Source organism: Monodelphis domestica, chromosome 4 (genome assembly GCF_027887165.1).
Source record: "Monodelphis domestica isolate mMonDom1 chromosome 4, mMonDom1.pri, whole genome shotgun sequence".
NCBI lineage: Eukaryota > Metazoa > Chordata > Mammalia > Didelphimorphia > Didelphidae > Monodelphis > Monodelphis domestica.
Genome location: NC_077230.1, coordinates 302732379 through 302745805, shown reverse-complemented (window position 1 = coordinate 302745805; position 13427 = coordinate 302732379). Strand labels below are relative to the sequence as shown.

The 13427-nt window shown below is 37.3% G+C and overlaps 1 non-coding gene across 1 annotated transcript; it reads left to right on the top strand.

Moving 5' to 3' along the window:
* The first annotated feature begins 4344 nt into the window (after positions 1-4344).
* LOC130454157 (U6 spliceosomal RNA) lies at positions 4345-4446 on the top strand. The gene has a single exon (XR_008911833.1). It is a non-coding gene; the product is annotated as a U6 spliceosomal RNA (small nuclear RNA).
* Positions 4447-13427: the final 8981 nt, after the last annotated feature.

Genomic DNA, 13427 nt, shown 5'->3' with positions numbered 1-13427 from the left:
ATTGAACAAGGGAAAGCCAATAATTTCCTAAGACAAGAAATAATAAAACAAAATTAAAAGAATAAATAAAAGAGACTATGAAACATCTTATCACAGAAAATGACCTGGAAAATAGGTCAAGGAGAGGCAATATAAGAATAGCTGGACTCCCAGAAAATTAGTCCAAAAAAGAGTTTAGACACCATACTCCAAGAATCATCAAAGAAAACTGTCCAGAAATTCTAGAATCAGAGGGTAAAACAGAAATTGAAAGAATCTACCAATCATCACCTAAAAGAGACTCTTAGTTGAAAATGCTCAGGAACATCATTGCTAAGTTCCATAGCAACCAGGTTAAGAAAAATACTACAAACAATAAGAAAAAAAAATTTTTTAACACTATGAAGCTACAGTCAGGAGAACACAAGACTTAGCAACTGCAGAACCCAGGACAAGGAACACAATATTTCATAGAACAAAAGAACTAAACTTACAACCAAGAATAACAAAGCCAGCAAAGTTGAGCATAACTATAAAAGTTAAATAAATTTATATTTAATAAATTAAAGGAATTTCAGCTATTTCTGAGGAAAAACCCAGGGCTCAACAGAAAATTTGATCTATAAGAAACATACAAAGGAAATGATAAAAGACTATTCACAAGAAGCCCAAAAGGTCAACTTGTTGATTCTTCTACGGGAAAATGTCATCTGTGGCCCTTGGAAATGGCATTAATTGTCGGGTATTTTGATGAGGGTTTCTATGGATAGAAGACTCAGGGTCAAGGTGAATGTAATGGAAGGAGCTGAAATAGTAGTGAGTAGGATGGAATCTTATATGAAGAGGAAAAGAGGAGGAACTGCCCTGGAGAAGAGGAGGAGGGGATGGAGGGCTGCTAACACTAGAACCCTACTCCTCAGACATGGGACAGAGAGAACATAAACAATTAGAAAGATAAAAATCTTCTTAACAAATAGAGAATCAGGAGGGGAGGAGCAGGGGATAAGGGAGACTGAGGGAATAATAGAAGGAAGAATGGGATAAGAGAAAGGAAGGCAAGGGGATAATAAAAGGAAGAGAAGAGAAAGATACCTAGAGGGGAGTATATGTCAACAGGTTATGGGATAAGGTGAAGGAATAAGGAAGGGTCTCAGGATAAGATGGGGGGTTTTAAAAATTGAACTCATATCAAGATGTAGGAGAGCATGGTTATGGAGAAAAAGAAGGGATTTTGGGAAAGGTAGATAGAAAAAGAATTAAAAGTAAAGGGGAAAGGACAAAGGGGGTGGTTCTTATTCCCAAAGCTGGGATGTTTGGGTTTATCAATCAATAGATTGCTAAGGTCCTTTACCCCTAATCTATTCCATTTGATCGACTATTCTATTTCTTAGCCAGTACCAGACCGTTTTGATGATTACTGCTTTAGAGTACAGTTTGAGATCTGGTACTGGTAGGCCACCATCCTTTACCTTTTTTTTTCCATTAATAACCTTGATCATCCTAATCTACTGTTCTTCTGGATTCACTTTGTTATTTTTTTTAGTTTTATAAAATTGTTTTTGGGTAGTTTGATTGGTGTGACATTGAATAAGTAAATTAATTTAAGTAGAATTGTCTTTTTTTTTTCATTTTGGCTTGGCCTACCCATGAGCAATGAATGTTTTTTCCATTTGTTTAGTTTTTACTTTATTTTTGTGAAAAGTGTTTTATAATTGTGTTGATATAATTCTTGTGTTTGTCTTGCAAGAAAATTCCCAAGTATTTTATATTGTCTAGAGTTATTTTAAATGGAATTTCTCTTTCTATCTCTTGCTACTGGACTTTGTTGGTAAAAAATAGAAATGCCAATGATTTATATGGATTTATTTTGCATCCTACAACCTTGCTAAAGTTATGAATTATTTCAATTAGTTTTTAGTTGATTCTCTAGAATTCTCTAAGGATATATCTCATTCTCTCATGATTCTCATATCATCTGAAAAGAGTTATAGTTTAGTTTCCTCATTGCCTACTTGAACTCCAATTTCTTTTTCTTCTCTTATTGCTAAAGTTAGCATTCCTAATACAATATTAAATAATATTGATTGGTATAGCACTTTCCATCACACATCCATGCTGTCAACTTGGAAAAACACAAAACTACTAAAGTAGTCATAAAAACCAAATCTTTAAGCAGCAAAGAGATAGTGCTCAATATTCGGCCACCACACAAAGTCAAGCACTTAAAAACCACACATAGCCAAGGACTCTGGGACTCTGGTTGCAGTGTCTGAGAGAATCACCATGCTAGATGATTCTCCAAAGAACAATAGAACATAGGGATTTTATATACCTTTTGGGGAATTAAGTACAGCAAACATACACTGACAATTTACAGGAAGGCTTGGGAAAGAGGCTGTAGCTAGAAGCTGAGTTATCAGGAAGTGGTCTACTACAATGGGTATAAAAAGGATGGTTCCTGCCAGGTGTTGATCTTCTTGGGAAAGGATCTCTGATACAATGGGGGAGACTTCTAAGACAAAAAGAGTAAATGAGGATTTGAGCATTTCTATCACTCCTATTCAGGACACTTAATGGGCACTTGGTGATCCCTAGTTCAGTCTAAGAACAGGCCAGTTTGGGACTTCCCCTAAAGGCAAATTCCCAAAGGAAATGGGCAAACTTGGGATTTCCAGATTTCACATTGACACTCCCATTCTTTAAAAAAAAAAAAACTTCACTTGATCCTGCCATTCCGCAAGCAATCACCATCCATTTCTGTTTTCAGGTCTGACTAGAAAAAGCTGTTTATACTCATTATGACTTCCACTTTCCATTTACTTAAGTAGTTTTTGTTTCTGTTCCATTACTAGACTGAAATTTCTCTACCTAAGGTTACTAGTGGTCTCTGCTAGTTACTGCTAAACTCAGTGACCTTTTCTCGTCCCTTATTCTTCAGACCTTCTTTGAAGTTTTTAACACTGCTATGCACCCTTCTAGATAATTTTTCTATTCCAAATTTCTATGACACTGCTTTCTTCTGACTCTCTTCTTACGTATACCTTACTTCCTACCTTCGCACTCCCTGACACGAGGTTGTCCAAATGTACATGTCCAGCTTTCATTTCTTCTATTTTTCCAGTCTTACATCCCTAACTGCTTTCTGTCCATCCTCATTTGGATTGTCCCATAGGCATCTCAAACTCACCATGTCGAAGAGAACTCTTTCCCCTTAAAGCCACCCATCTTTTTAATTTCCATAAAAAGGATACTATGTTTTCAGTCACCTAAGTTTGTAATCTAAAAGTCATCCTCATTTCCTCATTCTCAATTAGTCCCCCTGTCATTTCTTTCCAAGCGGAGGCAGTTTTACATCGAAAGCATTTCTCACACATATCTTTTCTTCACTTAACTTATACCACAAGCCCCCAATTCAGGCCCACGTCACCCCAGACCTTGACTATTGAAAAAGCTTCCTGGTTGAAGTCTACTTCCTCAGGTCTCTTAAGACCTTCATTGGGCTGTCAAATTAATATTCATAAAACATAGGTCTGACCAAGTCCCTCTGAACTTTCAATGGCTCTTAATTGCCTACAAGATGAAATATAAGTTCTTCTTGCAATTAAAAGTCTTTATAATTGGGTTCCAATCTAACTTTCAAAAGGGATTATTCATTACTTATCCACACACACTGTGCTCCAGACTGGCTTATTTACTTTTTCCCTCATGACATTCCATCTCTTGCCTTTGCATATATGAGTTAGAGGGCTTTCCCTCCTAGCCTCCACATCTTAGAATCCCTAGCTCCTTTTAAGGTTCAGTCCAAATCCATCTGTCTTTCCTGATTTACTGGCTCTTCCAAATCATTTTTAATTTGCTTGCCCCTATTACATTGTGTTTATTTTGAATATGCTTTTCTCCCAATAGAATTTAAGTTCCTAGAGGGCATGGAGGATTGAGGGTTGCTTTTACATGAATGTCAAGCAAGGGGGATGTTTTTGTATCCTCACTGCCCAGGACAGCCTCTGGTACATAATGATACCTAATAAATCCTTGAACTTAATTCCAATGATCCCATTTTGCTTCCTGACACAAAAACTTATTTTTAAAATGTCAGTTATGACACCAGTGATGCTACAAAGTTTTGGACAATGGAACACCACAATCTCATTTAAAATTAAGAATAACTCAAAAGGACAGGAAGAGACACAAAATGGTTTTAAGTATGCAGCAACATACCAACAATAATGACTTGTACAAAATAATTGACATAAAAGACATTTTCCCCCAAACTGGAAAAAGAATGAGCATATACTAAGTTAAGGCTATCAGACAGAAAGGTATGCATTATAGAATATTTAAAAGAACTAAAGAAAGGTTTCCAGTGCTCACTTCAGCTGTACAGATTGTAAAACTGGGACAATACAGAGACTAGCATGGCCCCTATGCAAGGATAATACACAAATTTGTGAAGCATTCCATCCAGTATGCTAGTTGGTAAGATCAAATGGAAATATTTATTCCATGTTCATTTGTGTATAAATGAATATTGTACAAGACAAAGACATGGACAAGTTATGATTGGCATTATTGGAGGAAATACACAATAATAATGAAATAATTGTTAATATTTATAAAGCTCTTACTATGTGCCAGGTACTATGCTAGGTGATTTAAATTATTGCTTCATTGAATCCACACAACAGTGCGAGATGTGCTGTTATCACCCTCATTTTATAAAGGAGGAAACTGAGATAAAGAGGTTAAGTGACTTGCTGGGTCACACTGGAAATTTTTGAGTTTGAGTTTGAACTCAAATCTTCCTGACTCCAGTCCTGCTGCTTTATTCACTGATACATCTAACTATTGGAACAACATTTAAAGTAGGAATAGATAAATAAATGTAAAAACCAGTGGAATATGACTGTTGTTTTGCCTAACTTTTCCACAAGGAATCAAATGGGAGGCAGATTTTTTTTTTAAGTATCAATAACTTTTTTTTAAGAACACTAAACTTGGAAGTCAGAGGATCTGAGTTCAAAATTTTAGAAGTTGCTTCAACTCTCAGGGTTTCAATTTCCTCATGTATAAAATGAATTAGTTGTAATCAATTATCTCTAAGGCTTCATCTAGCTCTAATTTCTGTAAATCCTTTGAAACAAAACAATTTAAAACAATCAAAACTGTGGTCTTCAATCAGACCCCATTAATGGACTATGCATTGTCTGTGATCTACCAAACACTGTGCTAGGTCCTGAGAACACAAAGACAAAAAAAGTTAGAAATAAAGAGAAGTTAGTTTGGGTTATGTGACTAAGGTGAGGGATAAAAAGGTCGTCTGAGTGCTTCACTGATAACCCATGATATCCGAAGAAATCAAGAAAGTCCTCCAGCACTTTGTCTGGACTCCCCCAAGGCAAACTTTTGGAAAATGGACAAGAGTCGTATAAGATGGACAAGCATAGATAGGTTGTAATCTATCTTCAGAGCGAACACACAGATCAATGAGTTCAGATTCATTGGAGTAAAGAATGGATTAACATGAGTGCTAGCCCAGGAAAAACTAGATTAACTATTTAAAAATGGATTTTTGAAAAGGTATTTTAATGAAGTACTTTTAGACATTTTCCAATATCCCTTCCCATCTTTTTTTCCCAAAAAAATACTCAAACACCACTGACAATAGCAATTACAACTGATAGCACATGCAACATTCTACATTTATTTCTCCACAGAATTTTAATAGAATTTATTTAGACCTAATATTAGTCATTGTATTAGCCATCATTTAATGTTTTCATTTATATTCTTATAGTATCTATTAAATTCCTATTCTCCCTGGCTCTTTCTTTGCCATGTATGTTAATGCATCTTCACATTTCTCAATTTTTATTCATCATCTTCCATTACATTTGCATACTATAAATCATTTACCTGTCTCCCAATCCAACTGTATGTACTTCTCCAGTTTTTAACTATGTGCTGCTGAGTATTTTGGGAGATAAAAGAACCTATTCCCTTGTCACCTTGTTGAGATACATACTTCACACAGTGGGGTTTCTAGGCAAAGGATTATGAATGGTTTAGATAACTTTGTCTACCTTAATTCCAAATAGTTCTGTTTGGCAAGTCTTCAAACAGTTGGTGCAGCTCTACTCAATTGTGCATTATTCCCACAAGCCTTCAAACCTTATTCCCAATTTGATGGGTACAACATCTCAGTTGTTGTAATTTGTTTTTTTCTCATTACTGGTTAGGAGCATTTTTTCACATGTTTGATAGTATTTCAAACTTGGAAGGCTGTTCACATCTTTTGAAGAAGATAATTCTTTTTCACAAGTCTTTTTAATGCCAGGCTAAACAAGGTTGATCACTCTCAACTGCTTCCTAGATCAGAGATGTGGTTAAGTGCTTAAATTTTAAATCTTCCATGCCCCAAGCAAAGTAAGTAGAGATTAGAAATGCCAAAGAGCAAATAGGTGCTATTAATCAACAAAGTAATTAAGTGGATTAGAGATGCAATCCATACACTGAAAGCAAGGGACTGGCACACTCTACTAAAGACCCCATGTTGACTACTCTGAAATTCTCTGTAACGGTTGAATAAGTTCTTTGCAGAACTTTTTTTCAAATTGCATTTTTTAAAGTAAATTTACAGTTGTCACTCCCTTAGAAACTGAGGTGAATGCCAGCTGACACAGACATGTCTCTGGCATGAGTAGAATTGGGCATGAGTAGGTGAGTCCTCTAAGTGATGTCAGGCTAAGCCAAATTTCAATAAACTATATAGTGCTTAATCACTCAATACAATAAAGGCCTTTTTTCTTTTCCATTTGAGAATTGCAGTGTTACAAAGATAGCCTTTTTCTCTACAATCCCTCCAGTGGGCATGTCTTAAGAATTTAATTCTATGACATTCTTATGGTATATTTGAGAGTTTCCATGTATTCCATTGGAACATTTTAAAAACATATCGTGCATTTTATTGATATACTTTCATTTGTTTTTTACGTTATGTCCCTTATTACATTGGGAATTTTCGTAAAGGCCGGGATGAACTGATTGCATCTTCCATTTGATTACTGCCTTCATTGTACACAATATTGTATACATTTACTGTATACATTTTACAATAGATACTGAATACATGTTAAAGGTAAAGCCAGATAACATTTTTTCCTATAAAATGTTTACTAAATCATAGCATATTTGTACTGTTGAAAAATTATTCAGATATCTTTTCTGGGGTATTAATATATGACAGGCACTTCAAAAGTGTTCATGTCTCTGATGTGGGATGTCTTGAATGGCATACTTTAAAATGGGTTTTTTGTGTGGTATGGGCCCCATTGGCAGTATGGTGAAGTCTATGGAACCCCTTCTCAGAATGTTTTTAAATGACTTCCGGTCAAGATGACGGCTTAGAGAAAGCTAAAGTCCAGATCTCCTGAAACCCTTCCTTACCGATCTCAAACCGAATGCTCCTAGGGCACCGAAATTCAAAACGATCAACAACATAGACCCCGGGAGTCCTCCTCCTGGACCTGGACCTGGATCAAAAGGTACACCCCCCCCAAAAGCCAGAACCCGAGACCACTCAGACCTAAGGGGTAGGCAGAAGGAAGGTCCTAGGACCCATCCCCCCCAACCCAGAGCGCCGAGTCCAAGTCCGAGGCAGCAGAGGCAACCTCAGAGCCCCACGGCCTGCTATTCTGAAGGCCACATCCTGAAAACAACCTAACCCAGTCGAGGGGGCACCCAGATAGCAGGGAAACAGAGAGGGATGGGGGAGCTCGTAACCCCCTGGGAGGAGCCCTCGGAGCTCCAGGAAGCCACGGCCCCTCCCCCTCAGAGAACAGGGTCATCTGGAACAACAGCAACCTTCAGGGCTGGCAAAAGGGCCTCAGGAGCCGGCTATTCTGAAGGCCACATCCTGAAAACAGCCTGACCCAGTCGAGGGGGCACCCAGACAGCAGGGAAACAGAGAGGGGGGAGCTTGTAACCCCCTGGCTGGATCCTTCCATAGGAGTCTCATGATAAAAGTCCCTGCCTCAAGGCATACTAAATTCAACCCAGGGAAAGCTAATCTCATTAGGAGCCCTCAGAGCTCCAAGAAGCCTCAGCCCCTCCCCCCGCAGAGTGCTGGCACTGGCCAGCTAAGGCACAGGAACAAGGGCCAAGCCAGGCTTAGAGCGTGGAAGGCAACAGAGAAGCATCAGGAGGGTGCCGAGGAGAGGAGGGCAGTAACAGGGACCCACCAGCAATTCCTGGCTTCCCGGGAAGACAGAACAACAACTGCATAGAACGGACAATCTGCCTAGGGCTAAAACCTCTGAACACCAGGCAGAGATAGAAAAGCTAGTCCCCCCCACTCAGATAGAGATGGCAAACTCCACAGAAGCACAAAAGCCCCAAAATTAAAAAAAAAAAAGAAGGGGGCGACTTTGGACACATTTTATAGAGCAAAAATACAAAACACAGAGGAGATAGAAGAGGAAACCCAAGCAAATGCTCTGAAGCCTTCCAAAGGAAATGGAAATTCTCCACAAACCCATGAAGAATTTGAATCTGAAATGATCAAAAAGATGGAAGCCTTCTGGAAGGAAAAGTGGGAAATAATGCAAAAGAAATTCATGCATCTACAAAACCAGTTTGACCAAACTGTAAAAGAAAACCAGGCTTTAAAGCAAGAACTAAAGCCAAAAGACCAAGAAATTAGAAGAGAACATAAAATATCTCACTGACAAAGTGGTAGATTTGGAAAATAGAGGGAGAAGAGATAATTTAAGAATAATTGGACTTCCAGAAAAGCCAGAAATAAACAGCAAACTCGACATCGTAATACAAGAGATAATGAAAGAAAACTGCCCAGAGATTCTAGAACAAGAGGGCAATACAGCCACTGACAGAGCTCACATAACACCCTCTACACTAAACCCCCAAAAGACAACTCCCAGGAATGTAATTGCCAAATTCCAAAGCTATCAAACAAAAGAAAAAATCCTACAAGAAGCCAGAAAAAAACAATTTAGATATAAAGGAATGCCAATCAGGGTCACAGAAGACCTTGCAATTTCTACTCTGAATGATCGTAAGGCATGGAACATGATCTTCAGAAAGGCAAGAGAGCTGGGTCTTTAACCAAGAATCAGCTATCCAGCAAAACTGACTATATATTTCCAAGGGAAAGTATGGGCATTCAACAAAATAGAAGATTTCCAAGTTTTTGCAAAGAAAAGACCAGAGCTCTGTGGAAAGTTCGATACCGAAAAACAGAGCATGGAATACCTGAAAAGGTAAATATGAAGGAAAGGGAAAAGGAGAAAAATGTTATCTTCTTCTTTTACTCAAACTCTCTTCTATGAGGACTACATTTATATGAATCTATGTATACTAACATGTGAGGAAAATGTAATGTGTAAATAGGGGGAAAAGAAAGACCAAATAGAATAATCTTTCTCACACAAAGATTCACATGGGAAGGGGAGGGGAAGAAAACTCCTATAAGGAGAGGAAGAGAATTTTTACTTAAACCTTACTCTCAGGGAAATCAACTCTGAGAGGGAAAAACATCCAGATCCATTGGGATCTTGAATTCTATCTTACCCAACAAGGATAGGGAGAAGGGAAAACCAAGGGGGGGAGGGAGAGAGGGAAAACAAAAGGGGAGGGAAAGGAAGGGGGGGAAGGGGAGGGAACAAAAAGGGAGGGACTAAGAAGGGAAACATATCAAGGGAGGGGACAAGGGGGACCGATTTAAAGTAAATCACTGGACTAAAAGGTAGAGCCGAAGAAGAAAAGGTTAGAACCAGGGAAGGATATCAAAATGCCAGGGAGTCCACAAATGACAGTCATAACTTTGAACGTGAATGGGATGAACTCACCCATAAAACGTAGACGAATAGCAGAATGGATTAGAATCCAAAACCCTACCATATGTTGTCTTCAAGAAACACACATGAGGCGGGTTGACACCCACAAGGTCAGAATTAAAGGATGGAGTAAGACCTTCTGGGCCTCAACTGACAGAAAGAAGGCAGGAGTGGTAATCATGATATCTGATAAAGCCAAAGCAAAAATAGACCTGATCAAAAGGGATAGGGAAGGTAATTATATTTTGTTAAAAGGGACTTTAGATAATGAGGAAATATCACTAATCAACATGTATGCACCAAATAATATAGCACCCAAATTTCTAATGGAGAAACTAGGAGAATTGAAGGAAGAAATAGACAGTAAAACCATATTAGTGGGAGACTTAAACCAACCATTATCAAATTTAGATAAATCAAACCAAAAAAAATAAATGAGGTGAAAGAAGTGAATGAAATCTTAGAAAAATTAGAATTAATAGACATATGGAGAAAAATAAATAGGGATAAAAAGGAATACACCTTCTCAGCACCACATGGCACATTCACAAAAATTGACCATACATTAGGTCACAGAAACATAGCACACAAATGCAGAAAAGCAGAAATAATAAATGCAGCCTTCTCAGATCACAAGGCAATAAAAATAATGATCAGTAAAGGTACATGGAAAACCAAATCAAAAACTAATTGGAAATTAAACAATATGATACTCCAAAATCGTTTAGTTAGAGAAGAAATCATAGAAACAATTAATAATTTTATCGAGGAAAATGACAATGGCGAGACATCCTTTCAAACCATTTGGGATGCAGCCAAAGCTTTAATCAGAGGTAAATTCATATTCCTGAGTGCATATATCAACAAACTAGGGAGAGCAGAGATCAATCAATTGGAAATGCAAATAAAAAAATTCGAAAGCGATCAAATTAAAAACCCCCAGCAGAAAACAAAACTAGAAATCCTAAAAATTAAGGGAGAAATTAACAAAATCGGAAGTGATAGAACTATTGATTTAATAAATAAGACAAGAAGCTGGTACTTTGAAAAAACAAACAAAACAGACAAAGTACTGGTCAATCTAATTAAAAAAAGGAAGGAAGAAAAGCAAATTAACAGCATCAAAGATGAAAAGGGGGACAGCACCTGCGATGAAGAGGAAATTAAGGCAATCATTAGAAATTACTTTGCCCAATTATATGGCAATAAATACACCTATTTAGGTGATATAGATGAATATATACAAAAATACAAACTGCCTAGACTAACAGAAGAGGAAATAGAATTCTTAAATAATCCCATATCAGAAAATGAAATCCAACAAGCCATCAAAGAACTTCCTAAGAAAAAATCCCCAGGGCCTGATGGATTCACCAGTGAATTCTATCAAACATTCAGAGAACAGTTAATCCCAATACTATACGAATTATTTGACATAATAAGCAAAGAGGGAGTTCTACCAAACTCCTTTTATGACACAAACATGGTACTAATTCCAAAACCAGGCAGGTCAAAAACAGAGAAAGAAAACTATAGACCAATCTCCCTAATGAATATAGATGCAAAAATCTTAAATAGGATACTAGCAAAAAGACTCCAGCAAGTGATCAGAAGGGTCATCCACCATGATCAAGTAGGATTTATACCAGGGATGCAGGGCTGGTTCAATATTAGGAAAACCATCCACATAATTGACCACATCAACAAACAAACTAACAAGAATCACATGATTATCTCAATAGACACAGAAAAAGCCTTTGATAAAATACAACACCCATTCCTATTAAAAACACTAGAAAGCATAGGAATAGAAGGGTCATTCCTAAAAATAATAAACAGTATATATCTAAAACCATCAGCTAATATCATCTGCAATGAGGATAAACTAGATGCATTCCCAATAAGATCAGGAGTGAAACAAGGATGCCCATTATCACCTCTACTATTTGACATTGTACTAGAAACACTAGCAGTAGCAATTAGAGAAGAAAAAGAAATTGAAGGCATCAAAATAGGCAAGGAGGAGACCAAGTTATCACTCTTTGCAGATGACATGATGGTCTACTTAAAGAATCCTAGAGATTCAACCAAAAAGCTAATTAAAATAATCAACAACTTTAGCAAAGTTGCAGGATACAAAATAAACCCACATAAGTCATCAGCTTTTCTATATATCTCCAACACAGCTCAGCAGTAAAAACTAGAAAGAGAAATCCCATTCAAAATCACCTTAGACGAAATAAAATACCTAGGAATCTATCTCCCGAGACAAACACAGGAACCATATGAACACAACTACAAAACACTCTCCACACAACTAAAACTAGACTTGAACAATTGGAAGAACATTAACTGCTCATGGATAGGACGAGCCAATATAATAAAAATGACCATCCTACCCAAACTTATTTATCTATTTAGTGCCATACCCATTGAACTACCAAAATACTTCTTCACTGATTTAGAAAAAATTAATTAGAAAAAATTCATAACAAAATTCATTTGGAATAACAAGATCAAGGATATCCAGGGAAATAATGAAAAAAAACACATATGATGGGGGCCTTGCAGTCCCTGACCTTAAACTATATTACAAAGCAGCAGTCATCAAAACGATTTGGTACTGGCTAAGAAACAGAAAGGAAGATCAGTGGAATAGACTGGGGGAAAGCGACCTCAGCAAGACAGTATACGATAAACCCAAAGATCCCAGCTTTTGGGACAAAAATCCACTATTCGATAAAAACTGCTGGGAAAATTGGAAGACAGTGTGGGAGAGACTAGGAATAGATCAACACCTCACACCCTACACCAAGATAAATTCAAAATGGGTGAGTGACTTAAACATAAAGAAGGAAACCGTAAGTAAATTGGGTAAACACAGAATAGTATACATGTCAGACCTTTGGGAGGGCAAAGACTTTAAAACCAAGCAAGACATAGAAAGAATCACAAAATGTAAAATAAATAATTTTGACTACATCAAATTAAAAAGCTTTTGTACAAACAAAACCAATCTAACTACAATCAGAAACAACAAATTGGGAAAAAATCTTCATAGAAACCTCTGACAAAGGTTTAATTACTCATATTTATAAAGAGCTAAATCAATTATACAAAAAATCAAGCCATTCTCCAATTGATAAATGGGCAAGGGACATGGATAGACAGTTCTCAGATAAAGAAATCAAAACTATTAATAAGCACATGAAGAAGTGTTCTAAATCTCTTGTAATCAGAGAGATGCAAATCAAAACAACTCTGAGGTATCACCTCACACCAAGCAGACTGGCTAGCATGATAGCAAAGGAAAGTAATGAATGCTGGAGGGGATGTGGAAAAGTAGGGACATTAATTCATTGCTGGTGGAGTTGTGAACTGATCCAACCATTCTGGAGGGCAATTTGGAACTATGCACAAAGGGCGACAAAAGAATATCTACCCTTTAATTCAGCCATAGCACTGCTGGGTCTGTACCCCAAAGAGATAATGGACAAAAAGACTTGTACAAAAATATTCATAGCTGCGCTCTTTGTGGTGGCCAAAAACTGGAAAACGAGGGGATGCCCATCAATTGGGGAATGGCTGAGCAAATTG